We start from the raw sequence: 15,513 nt of genomic DNA on the forward strand, positions 1-15,513 counted from the left end.
TACTGCCCCAATGTACAAGAATATAACTACTATAATACTGCCCCTATATACAAGAATATAACTACTATAATACTGCTCCTATGTACAAGAATATAACTACTATAATACTGCTCCTATGTACAAGAATATAACTACTATAATACTGCCCCTATGTACAAGAATATAACTACTATAATACTGCTCCCTATGTACAAGAATATAACTACTATAATACTGCTCCCTATGTACAAGAATATAACTACTATAATACTGCTCCTATATATAAGAATATAACTACTATAATACTGCTCCCTATGTACAAGAATATAACTACTATAATACTGCTCCTTTGTACAAAAATATAAATACTATAATACTGCTCCTATGTACAAGAATATAACTACTATAATACTGCCCCTATGTATAACTACTATAATACAAAAATATAACTACTATAATACTGCTCCTATGTACAAGCATATAACTACTATAGCACTGCTCCAATGTACTAGAATATAACTACTATAATACTGCTCCTATGTACAAGAATATAACTACTATAATACTGCTCCTATGTACAAAAATATAACTACTATCATACTGTACCTATGTACAAGAATATAACTACTATAATACTGCTCCTATGTACAAGAATATAACTACTATAATATTGCCCCTATGTACAACAATATAACTACTATAATACTGCATCTATGTACAAAAATATAACTACTATAATACTGCTCTTAAGTACAAGAATATAACTACTATAGTACTGCTCCTATGTGCTAGAATATAACTACTATAATACTGCTCCTATGTACAAGAATATAACTACTATAATACTGCTCCTATGTACAAAAATATAAGTACTATCATACTGCCCCTATGGACAAGAATATAACTACTATAATAGTGCTCCTATGTGCAAAAATATAACTACTATAACACTGCTCCTATGTACAAGACTATAACTACTATAATACTTTCCCTATGTACAAGAATAGAACTACTATAATACTGCCCCTATATACAAGAATATAACATCTATAATACTGCTCCCTATGTACAAGAATATAACTACTATAATACTGCTCCTATGTACAAAAATATAACTACTATAATACTGGTCCTATGTACAAGAATGTAAATAATATAATACTGCCCCTATGTACAAGAATATAACTACTATAATACTGCTCCTATGTACAAGAAAATAACTACTATAATACTGCCCCTTTGTACAAGAATAGAACTAATATAATACTGCTCCTATGTACAAAAATATAACTACTATAATACTGCCCCTATGTACAAGAATATAACTACTATAATACTGCCCCTATATACAAGAAAATAACTACTATAATACTGCTCCTATGTACAACAATATAACTACTATAATACTGCTCCTATGTACAAGAATATAACTACTATGATACTGCCCCTATGTACAAGAATATAACTACTATAATACTGCTCCCTATGTACAAGAATATAACTACTATAATACTGCTCCCTATGTACAAGAATATAACTACTATAATACTGCTCCCTATGTACAAGAATATAACTACTATAATACTGCTCCCATGTACAAAAATATAACTACTATAATACTGCTCCTATATAGAAGAATATAACTACTATAATACTGCCCCTATGTACACGAATATAACTACTATAATACTGCTCCTATGTACAAAAATATAACTACTATAACACTGCTCCTATGTACAAGACTATAACTACTATAATACTGCTCCTATGTACAAAAATATAAGTACTATCATACTGCCCCTATGGACAAGAATATAACTACTATAATAGTGCTCCTATGTGCAAAAATATAACTACTATAACACTGCTCCTATGTACAAGACTATAACTACTATAATACTTTCCCTATGTACAAGAATAGAACTACTATAATACTGCCCCTATATACAAGAATATAACATCTATAATACTGCTCCCTATGTACAAGAATATAACTACTATAATACTGCTCCTATGTACAAAAATATAACTACTATAATACTGGTCCTATGTACAAGAATGTAAATAATATAATACTGCCCCTATGTACAAGAATATAACTACTATAATACTGCTCCTATGTACAAGAAAATAACTACTATAATACTGCCCCTTTGTACAAGAATAGAACTAATATAATACTGCTCCTATGTACAAAAATATAACTACTATAATACTGCCCCTATGTACAAGAATATAACTACTATAATACTGCCCCTATATACAAGAATATAACTACTATAATACTGCTCCTATGTACAACAATATAACTACTATAATACTGCTCCTATGTACAAGAATATAACTACTATGATACTGCCCCTATGTACAAGAATATAACTACTATAATACTGCTCCCTATGTACAAGAATATAACTACTATAATACTGCTCCCTATGTACAAGAATATAACTACTATAATACTGCTCCCTATGTACAAGAATATAACTACTATAATACTGCTCCCATGTACAAAAATATAACTACTATAATACTGCTCCTATATAGAAGAATATAACTACTATAATACTGCCCCTATGTACACGAATATAACTACTATAATACTGCTCCTATGTACAAAAATATAACTACTATAACACTGCTCCTATGTACAAGACTATAACTACTATAATACTGCCCCTATGTACAAGAATAGAACTACTATAATACTGCCCCTATATACAAGAATATAACATCTATAATACTGCTCCCTATGTACAAGAATATAACTACTATAATACTGCTCCTATGTACAAAAATATAACTACTATAATACTGCTCTTATGTACAAGAATATAACTACTATAATACTGCCCCTATGTACAAGAATATAACTACTATAATACTGCTCCTATGTACAAAAATATAACTACTATAATACTGCTCCTATGTACAAGAATATAACTACTATAATACTGCCCCTTTGTACAAGAATAGAACTAATATAATACTGCTCCTATGTACAAAAATATAACTACTATAATACTGCCCCTATGTACAAGAATATAACTACTATAATACTGCCCCTATATACAAGAATATAACTACTATAATACTGCATCTATGTACAAAAATAAAACTACTATAACACTGCCCCTATGTACAAGAATATAACTACTAAAATACTGCTCCTATATACAAGAATAAAACTACTATAATACTGCTCCATATGTACAAGAATATAACTACTATAATACTGCTCCCTATGTACAAGAATATAACTACTATAATACTGCTCCTATGTACAAAAATATAACTACTATAATACTGCTCCAATGTACAAGAATATAACTACTATAATACATCTGCTATTTACAAATATAACTATTATAATACTGCCCCTATGTATAACTACTATAATACAAAAATATAACTACTATAATACTGCTCCTATGTACAAGAATGTAAAAACTATAGTACTGCTCCTATGTACTAGAATATAACTGCTATAATAATGCTCCTATGTACAAGAATATAACTACTATAATACTGCTCCTATGTACAAAAATATAACTAATATCATACTGTCCCTATGTACAAGAATATAACTACTATAATACTGCTCCTATGTACAAGAATATAACTACTATAATACTGCCCCTATGTACAAGAATATAACTACTATAATGCTGCATCTATGTACAAAAATATAACTACTATAATACTGCTCCTATGTACAAGAATATAACTACTATAGTACTGCTCCTATGTACTAGAATATAACTACTATAATACTGCCCCTATGTACAACAATATAACTACTATAATACTGCATCTATGTACAAAAATATAACTACTATAATACTGCTCTTATGTACAAGAATATAACTACTATAGTACTGTTCCTATGTACTAGAATATAACTACTATAATACTGCTCCTATGTACAAGAATATAACTACTATAATACTGCTCCTATGTAAAAAAATATAACTACTGTCATACTGCCCCTATGTACAAGAATATAACTACTATAATACTGCATCTATGTACAAAAATATAACTACTATAATACTGCCCTTATCTACAAGAATATAACTACTATAATACTGCCCCTATATACAAAAGTATAACTACTATAATACTGCTCCCTATGTTCAAGAATATAACTACTATAATACTGCTCCTATGTACAAAAATATAACCACTATAATACTGCTCCTATATAGAAGAATATAACTACTATAATACTGCCTCTATGTACAAGAAAATAACTACTATAATACTGCTCCTATGTACATAAATATAACTACTTTAACACTGCTCCTATGTACAAGACTATAACTACTATAATACTGCCCCTATGTACAAGAATAGAACTACTATAATACTGCCCCTATATACAAGAATATAACATCTATAATACTGCTCCCTATGTACAAGAATATAACTACTATAATACTGTTCCTATGTACAAAAATATAACTACTACAATACTGCTCCTATGTACAAGAATGTAACTAATATAATACTGCCCCTATGTACAAGAATATAACTACTATAATACTGCTCCTATGTACAAAAATATAACTACTATAATACTGCTCCTATGTACAAGAAAATAACTACTATAATACTGCCCTTTGTACAAGAATAGAACTAATATAATACTGCTCCTATGTACAAAAATATAACTACTATAATACTGCCCCTATGTACAAGAATATAACTACTATAATACTGCCCCTATATACAAGAATATAACTACTATAATACTGCTCCTATGTACAAGAATATAACTACTATAATACTGCTCCTATGTACAAGAATATAACTACTATAATACTGCCCCTATGTACAAGAATATAACTACTATAATACTGCTCCCTATGTACAAGAATATAACTACTATAATACTGCTCCCTATGTACAAGAATATAACTACTATAATACTGCTCCTATATATAAGAATATAACTACTATAATACTGCTCCCTATGTACAAGAATATAACTACTATAATACTGCTCCTTTGTACAAAAATATAAATACTATAATACTGCTCCTATGTACAAGAATATAACTACTATAATACTGCCCCTATGTATAACTACTATAATACAAAAATATAACTACTATAATACTGCTCCTATGTACAAGCATATAACTACTATAGCACTGCTCCAATGTACTAGAATATAACTACTATAATACTGCTCCTATGTACAAGAATATAACTACTATAATACTGCTCCTATGTACAAAAATATAACTACTATCATACTGTACCTATGTACAAGAATATAACTACTATAATACTGCTCCTATGTACAAGAATATAACTACTATAATATTGCCCCTATGTACAACAATATAACTACTATAATACTGCATCTATGTACAAAAATATAACTACTATAATACTGCTCTTAAGTACAAGAATATAACTACTATAGTACTGCTCCTATGTGCTAGAATATAACTACTATAATACTGCTCCTATGTACAAGAATATAACTACTATAATACTGCTCCTATGTACAAAAATATAAGTACTATCATACTGCCCCTATGGACAAGAATATAACTACTATAATAGTGCTCCTATGTGCAAAAATATAACTACTATAACACTGCTCCTATGTACAAGACTATAACTACTATAATACTTTCCCTATGTACAAGAATAGAACTACTATAATACTGCCCCTATATACAAGAATATAACATCTATAATACTGCTCCCTATGTACAAGAATATAACTACTATAATACTGCTCCTATGTACAAAAATATAACTACTATAATACTGGTCCTATGTACAAGAATGTAAATAATATAATACTGCCCCTATGTACAAGAATATAACTACTATAATACTGCTCCTATGTACAAGAAAATAACTACTATAATACTGCCCCTTTGTACAAGAATAGAACTAATATAATACTGCTCCTATGTACAAAAATATAACTACTATAATACTGCCCCTATGTACAAGAATATAACTACTATAATACTGCCCCTATATACAAGAATATAACTACTATAATACTGCTCCTATGTACAACAATATAACTACTATAATACTGCTCCTATGTACAAGAATATAACTACTATGATACTGCCCCTATGTACAAGAATATAACTACTATAATACTGCTCCCTATGTACAAGAATATAACTACTATAATACTGCTCCCTATGTACAAGAATATAACTACTATAATACTGCTCCCTATGTACAAGAATATAACTACTATAATACTGCTCCCATGTACAAAAATATAACTACTATAATACTGCTCCTATATAGAAGAATATAACTACTATAATACTGCCCCTATGTACACGAATATAACTACTATAATACTGCTCCTATGTACAAAAATATAACTACTATAACACTGCTCCTATGTACAAGACTATAACTACTATAATACTGCTCCTATGTACAAAAATATAAGTACTATCATACTGCCCCTATGGACAAGAATATAACTACTATAATAGTGCTCCTATGTGCAAAAATATAACTACTATAACACTGCTCCTATGTACAAGACTATAACTACTATAATACTTTCCCTATGTACAAGAATAGAACTACTATAATACTGCCCCTATATACAAGAATATAACATCTATAATACTGCTCCCTATGTACAAGAATATAACTACTATAATACTACTCCTATGTACAAAAATATAACTACTATAATACTGGTCCTATGTACAAGAATGTAAATAATATAATACTGCCCCTATGTACAAGAATATAACTACTATAATACTGCTCCTATGTACAAGAAAATAACTACTATAATACTGCCCCTTTGTACAAGAATAGAACTAATATAATACTGCTCCTATGTACAAAAATATAACTACTATAATACTGCCCCTATGTACAAGAATATAACTACTATAATACTGCCCCTATATACAAGAATATAACTACTATAATACTGCTCCTATGTACAACAATATAACTACTATAATACTGCTCCTATGTACAAGAATATAACTACTATGATACTGCCCCTATGTACAAGAATATAACTACTATAATACTGCTCCCTATGTACAAGAATATAACTACTATAATACTGCTCCCTATGTACAAGAATATAACTACTATAATACTGCTCCCTATGTACAAGAATATAACTACTATAATACTGCTCCCATGTACAAAAATATAACTACTATAATACTGCTCCTATATAGAAGAATATAACTACTATAATACTGCCCCTATGTACACGAATATAACTACTATAATACTGCTCCTATGTACAAAAATATAACTACTATAACACTGCTCCTATGTACAAGACTATAACTACTATAATACTGCCCCTATGTACAAGAATAGAACTACTATAATACTGCCCCTATATACAAGAATATAACATCTATAATACTGCTCCCTATGTACAAGAATATAACTACTATAATACTGCTCCTATGTACAAAAATATAACTACTATAATACTGCTCTTATGTACAAGAATATAACTACTATAATACTGCCCCTATGTACAAGAATATAACTACTATAATACTGCTCCTATGTACAAAAATATAACTACTATAATACTGCTCCTATGTACAAGAATATAACTACTATAATACTGCCCCTTTGTACAAGAATAGAACTAATATAATACTGCTCCTATGTACAAAAATATAACTACTATAATACTGCCCCTATGTACAAGAATATAACTACTATAATACTGCCCCTATATACAAGAATATAAGTACTATAATACTGCATCTATGTACAAAAATAAAACTACTATAACACTGCCCCTATGTACAAGAATATAACTACTAAAATACTGCTCCTATATACAAGAATAAAACTACTATAATACTGCTCCATATGTACAAGAATATAACTACTATAATACTGCTCCCTATGTACAAGAATATAACTACTATAATACTGCTCCTATGTACAAAAATATAACTACTATAATACTGCTCCAATGTACAAGAATATAACTACTATAATACATCTGCTATTTACAAATATAACTATTATAATACTGCCCCTATGTATAACTACTATAATACAAAAATATAACTACTATAATACTGCTCCTATGTACAAGAATGTAAAAACTATAGTACTGCTCCTATGTACTAGAATATAACTGCTATAATAATGCTCCTATGTACAAGAATATAACTACTATAATACTGCTCCTATGTACAAAAATATAACTAATATCATACTGTCCCTATGTACAAGAATATAACTACTATAATACTGCTCCTATGTACAAGAATATAACTACTATAATACTGCCCCTATGTACAAGAATATAACTACTATAATGCTGCATCTATGTACAAAAATATAACTACTATAATACTGCTCCTATGTACAAGAATATAACTACTATAGTACTGCTCCTATGTACTAGAATATAACTACTATAATACTGCCCCTATGTACAACAATATAACTACTATAATACTGCATCTATGTACAAAAATATAACTACTATAATACTGCTCCTATGTACAAGAATATAACTACTATAATACTGCTCCTATGTAAAAAAATATAACTACTATCATACTGCCCCTATGTACAAGAATATAACTACTATAATACTGCATCTATGTACAAAAATATAACTACTATAATACTGCCCTTATCTACAAGAATATAACTACTATAATACTGCCCCTATATACAAAAGTATAACTACTATAATACTGCTCCCTATGTTCAAGAATATAACTACTATAATACTGCTCCTATGTACAAAAATATAACCACTATAATACTGCTCCTATATAGAAGAATATAACTACTATAATACTGCCTCTATGTACAAGAAAATAACTACTATAATACTGCTCCTATGTACATAAATATAACTACTTTAACACTGCTCCTATGTACAAGACTATAACTACTATAATACTGCCCCTATGTACAAGAATAGAACTACTATAATACTGCCCCTATATACAAGAGTATAACATCTATAATACTGCTCCCTATGTACAAGAATAAAACTACTATAATACTGTTCCTATGTACAAAAATATAACTACTACAATACTGCTCCTATGTACAAGAATGTAACTAATATAATACTGCCCCTATGTACAAGAATATAACTACTATAATACTGCTCCTATGTACAAAAATATAACTACTATAATACTGCTCCTATGTACAAGAAAATAACTACTATAATACTGCCCTTTGTACAAGAATAGAACTAATATAATACTGCTCCTATGTACAAAAATATAACTACTATAATACTGCCCCTATGTACAAGAATATAACTACTATAATACTGCCCCTATATACAAGAATATAACTACTATAATACTGCTCCTATGTACAAGAATATACCTACTATAATACTGCTTCTATGTACAAGAATATAACTACTATAATACTGCCCCTATGTACAAGAATATAACTACTATAATACTGCTCCCTATGTACAAGAATATAACTACTATAATACTGCTCCCTATGTACAAGAATATAACTACTATAATACTGCTCCTATATACAAGAATATAACTACTATAATACTGCTCCCTATGTACAAGAATATAACTACTATAATACTGCTCCTATGTACAAAAATATAAATACTATAATACTGCTCCTATGTACAAGAATATAACTACTATAATACTGCCCCTATGTATAACTACTATAATACAAAAATATAACTACTATAATACTGCTCCTATGTACAAGAATATAACTACTATAGCACTGCTCCAATGTACTAGAATATAACTACTATAATACTGCTCCTATGTACAAGAATATAACTACTATAATACTGCTCCTATGAACAAAAATATAACAACTATCATACTGTACCTATGTACAAGAATATAACTACTATAATACTGCTCCTATGTACAAGAATATAACTACTATAATACTGCCCCTATGTACAACAATATAACTACTATAATACTGTATCTATGTACAAAAATATAACTACTATAATACTGCTCTTATGTACAAGAATATAACTACTATAGTACTGCTCCTATGTGCTAGAATATAACTACTATAATACTGCTCCTATGTACAAGAATATAACTACTATAATACTGCTCCTATGTACAAAAATATAACTACTATCATACTGCCCCTATGTACAAGAATATAACTACTATAATACTGCATCTATGTACAAAAATATAACTACTATAATACTGCCCCTATCTACAAGAATGTAACTACTATAATACTGCCCCTATATACAAAAATATAACCACTATAATACTGCTCCTATATAGAAGAATATAACTACTATAATACTGCCTCTATGTACAAGAAAATAACTACTATAATACTGCTCCTATGTACAAAAATATAACTACTTTAACACTGCTCCTATGTACAAGACTATAACTACTATAACACTGCCCCTATGTACAAGAAAAACTACTATAATACTGACCCTATATACAAGAATATAACATCTATAATACTGCTCCCTATGTACAAGAATATAACTACTATAATACTGTTCCTATGTACAAAAATATAACTACTACAATACTGCTCCTATGTACAAGAATGTAACTAATATAATACTGCCCCTATGTACAAGAATATAACTACTATAATACTGCTCCTATGTACAAAAATATAACTACTATAATACTGCTCCTATGTACAAGAAAATAACTACTATAATACTGCCCTTTGTACAAGAATAGAACTAATATAATACTGCTCCTATGTACAAAAATATAACTACTATAATACTGCCCCTATGTACAAGAATATAACTACTATAATACTGCCCCTATATACAAGAATATAACTACTATAATACTGCTCCTATGTACAAGAATATAACTACTATAATACTGCTCCTATGTACAAGAATATAACTACTATAATACTGCCCCTATGTACAAGAATATAACTACTATAATACTGCTCCCTATGTACAAGAATATAACTACTATAATACTGCTCCCTATGTACAAGAATATAACTACTATAATACTGCTCCTATATACAAGAATATAACTACTATAATACTGCTCCCTATGTACAAGAATATAACTACTATAATACTGCTCCTATGTACAAAAATATAAATACTATAATACTGCTCCTATGTACAAGAATATAACTACTATAATACTGCCCCTATGTATAACTACTATAATACAAAAATATAACTACTATAATACTGCTCCTATGTACAAGAATATAACTACTATAGCACTGCTCCAATGTACTAGAATATAACTACTATAATACTGCTCCTATGTACAAGAATATAACTACTATAATACTGCTCCTATGTACAAAAATATAACTACTATAATACTGCTCCTATGTACAAGAAAATAACTACTATAATACTGCCCTTTGTACAAGAATAGAACTAATATAATACTGCTCCTATGTACAAAAATATAACTACTATAATACTGCCCCTATGTACAAGAATATAACTACTATAACACTGCCCCTATATACAAGAATATAACTACTATAATACTGCTCCTATGTACAAGAATATAACTACTATAATACTGCTCCTATGTACAAGAATATAACTACTATAATACTGCCCCTATGTACAAGAATATAACTACTATAATACTGCTCCCTATGTACAAGAATATAACTACGATAATACTGCTCCCTATGTACAAGAATATAACTACAATAATACTGCTCCTATATACAAGAATATAACTACTATAATACTGCTCCCTATGTACAAGAATATAACTACTATAATACTGCTCCTATGTACAAAAATATAAATACTATAATACTGCTCCTATGTACAAGAATATAACTACTATAATACTGCCCCTATGTATAACTACTATAATACAAAAATATAACTACTATAATACTGCTCCTATGTACAAGAATATAACTACTATAGCACTGCTCCAATGTACTAGAATATAACTACTGTAATACTGCTCCTATGTACAAGAATATAACTACTATAATACTGCTCCTATGAACAAAAATATAACAACTATCATACTGTACCTATGTACAAGAATATAACTACTATAATACTGCTCCTATGTACAACAATATAACTACTATAATACTGCCCCTATGTATAACTACTATAATACAAAAATATAACTACTATAATACTGCTCCTATGTACAAGAATATAACTACTATAATACTGCTCCTATGTACAAAAATATAACTACTATCATACTGCCCCTATGTACAAGAATATAACTACTATAATACTGCATCTATGTACAAAAATATAACTACTATAATACTGCCCCTATCTACAAGAATGTAACTACTATAATACTGCCCCTATATACAAAAATATAAGTACTATAATACTGCTCCCTATGTACAAGAATATAACTACTATAATACTGCTCCTATGTACAAAAATATAACTACTATAATACTGCTCCTATATAGAAGAATATAACTACTATAATATTGCCCCTATGTACAAGAATATAACTACTATAATACTGCTCCTATGTACAAAAATATAACTACTATAACACTGCTCCTATGTACAAGACTATAACTACTATAATAATGCCCGTATGTACAAGAATAGAACTACTATAATACTGCCCCTATATACAAGAATATAACATCTATAATACTGCTCCCTATGTACAAGAATATAACTACTATAATACTGCTCCTATGTACAAAAATATAACTACTATAATACTGCTCCTATGTACAAGAATATAACTAATATAATACTGCCCCTATGTACAAGAATATAACTACTATAATACTGCCCCTATGTACAAGAATATAACTACTATAATACTGCCCCTATATACAAGAATATAACTACTATAATACTGCATCTATGTACAAAAATAAAACTACTATAACACTGCCCCTATGTACAAGAATATAACTACTAAAATACTGCTCCTATATACAAGAATATAACTACTATAATACTGCTCCCTATGTACAAGAATATAACTACTATAATACTGCTCCCTATGTACAATAATATAACTACTATAATACTGCTCCTATGTACAAAAATATAACTACTATAATACTGCTCCTATGTACAAGAATATAACTACTATAATACTTCTTCTATGTACAAATATAACTATTATAATACTGCCCCTATGTATAACTAATATATTACAAAAATATAACTACTATAATACCACTCCTATGTACAAGAATATAACTACTATAGTACTGCTCCTATGTACTAGAATATAACTGTTATAATACTGCTCCTATGTACAAGAATATAACTACTATAATACTGCTCCTATGTACAAAAATATAACTAATATCATACTGTCCCTATGTACAAGACGATAACTACTATAATACTGCTCTTTTGTACAAGAATATAACTACTATAATACTGCCCCTATGTACAAGAATATAACTACTATAATACTGCATCTATGTACAAAAATATAACTACTATAATACTGCTCCTATGTACAAGAATATAACTACTATAGTACTGCTCCTATGTACTAGAATATAACTACTATAATACTGCCCCTATTTACAACAATATAACTACTATAATACTGCATCTATGTACAAAAATATAACTACTATAATACTGCTCTTATGTACAAGAATATAACTACTATAGTACTGCTCCTATGTACTAGAATATAACTACTATAATACTGCTCCTATGTACAAGAATATAACTACTATAATACTGCTCCTATGTACAAAAATATAACTACTATCATACTGCCCCTATGTACAAGAATATAACTACTATAATATTGCCCCTATGTACAACAATATAACTACTATAATACTGCATCTATGTACAAAAATATAACTACTATAATACTGCTCTTAAGTACAAGAATATAACTACTATAGTACTGCTCCTATGTGCTAGAATATAACTACTATAATACTGCTCCTATGTACAAGAATATAACTACTATAATACTGCTCCTATGTACAAAAATATAAGTACTATCATACTGCCCCTATTTACAAGAATATAACTACTATAATAGTGCTCCTATGTGCAAAAATATAACTACTATAACACTGCTCCTATGTACAAGACTATAACTACTATAATACTTCCCCTATGTACAAGAATAGAACTACTATAATACTGCCCCTATATACAAGAATATAACATCTATAATACTGCTCCCTATGTACAAAAATATAACTACTATAATACTGCTCCTATGTACAAGAAAATAACTACTATAATACTGCCCCTTTGTACAAGAATAGAACTAATATAATACTGCTCCTATGTACAAAAATATAACTACTATAATACTGCCAATATGTACAAGAATATAACTACTATAATACTGCCCCTATATACAAGAATATAACTACTATAATACTGCTCCTATGTACAACAATATAACTACTATAATACTGCTCCTATGTACAAGAATATAACTACTATGATACTGCCCCTATGTACAAGAATATAACTACTATAATACTGCTCCCTATGTACAAGAATATAACTACTATAATACTGCTCCCTATGTACAAGAATATAACTACTATAATACTGCTCCCTATGTACAAGAATATAACTACTATAATACTGCTCCTATGTACAAAAATATAACTACTATAATACTGCTCCTATATAGAAGAATATAACTACTATAATACTGCCCCTATGTACAAGAATATAACTACTATAATACTGCTCCTATGTACAAGAATATAACTACTATAATACTGCCCCTATGTACAAGAATATAACTACTATAATACTGCTCCTATGTACAAAAATATAAATACTATAATACTGCTCCTATGTACAAGATTATAACTACTATAATACTGCCCCTTTGTACAAGAATAGAACTAATATAATACTGCTCCTATGTACAAAAATATAACTACTATAATACTGCCCCTATGTACAAGAATATAACTACTATAATACTGCCCCTATATACAAGAATATAACTACTATAATACTGCATCTATGTACAAAAATAAAACTACTATAACACTGCCCCTATGTACAAGAATATAACTACTAAAATACTGCTCCTATATACAAGAATAAAACTACTATAATACTGCTCCCTATGTACAAGAATATAACTACTATAATACTGCTCCCTATGTACAAGAATATAACTACTATAATACTGCTCCTATGTACAAAAATATAACTACTATAATACTGCTCCAATGTACAAGAATATAACTACTATAATACTTCTGCTATTTAGAAATATAACTATTATAATACTGCCCCTATATATAACTACTATAATACAAAAATATAACTACTATAATACTGCTCCTATGTACAAGAATGTAAAAACTATAGTACTGCTCCTATGTACTAGAATATAACTGCTATAATAATGCTCCTATGTACAAGAATATAACTACTATAATACTGCTCCTATGTACAAAAATATAACTAATATCATACTGTCCCTATGTACAAGAATATAACTACTATAATACTGCTCCTATGTACAAGAATATAACTACTATAATACTGCCCCTATGTACAAGAATATAACTACTATAATGCTG

The 15,513-nt window shown here is 28.7% G+C and overlaps 1 protein-coding gene across 1 annotated transcript in view; it reads right to left on the bottom strand.

Annotated features, from left to right (window-relative positions):
• The window catches only part of CDH13 (cadherin 13), a 1,051,953-nt gene that overhangs the window by 481,658 nt on the left and 554,782 nt on the right, over window positions 1-15,513 (bottom strand). The window lies entirely within an intron of this gene.

The sequence above is a fragment of the Phyllobates terribilis genome, unplaced genomic scaffold, assembly GCF_046119375.1.
Source record: "Phyllobates terribilis strain yellow unplaced genomic scaffold, ASM4611937v1 Scaffold_14__1_contigs__length_39327217, whole genome shotgun sequence".
Classification (NCBI taxonomy): Eukaryota; Metazoa; Chordata; class Amphibia; order Anura; family Dendrobatidae; genus Phyllobates; species Phyllobates terribilis.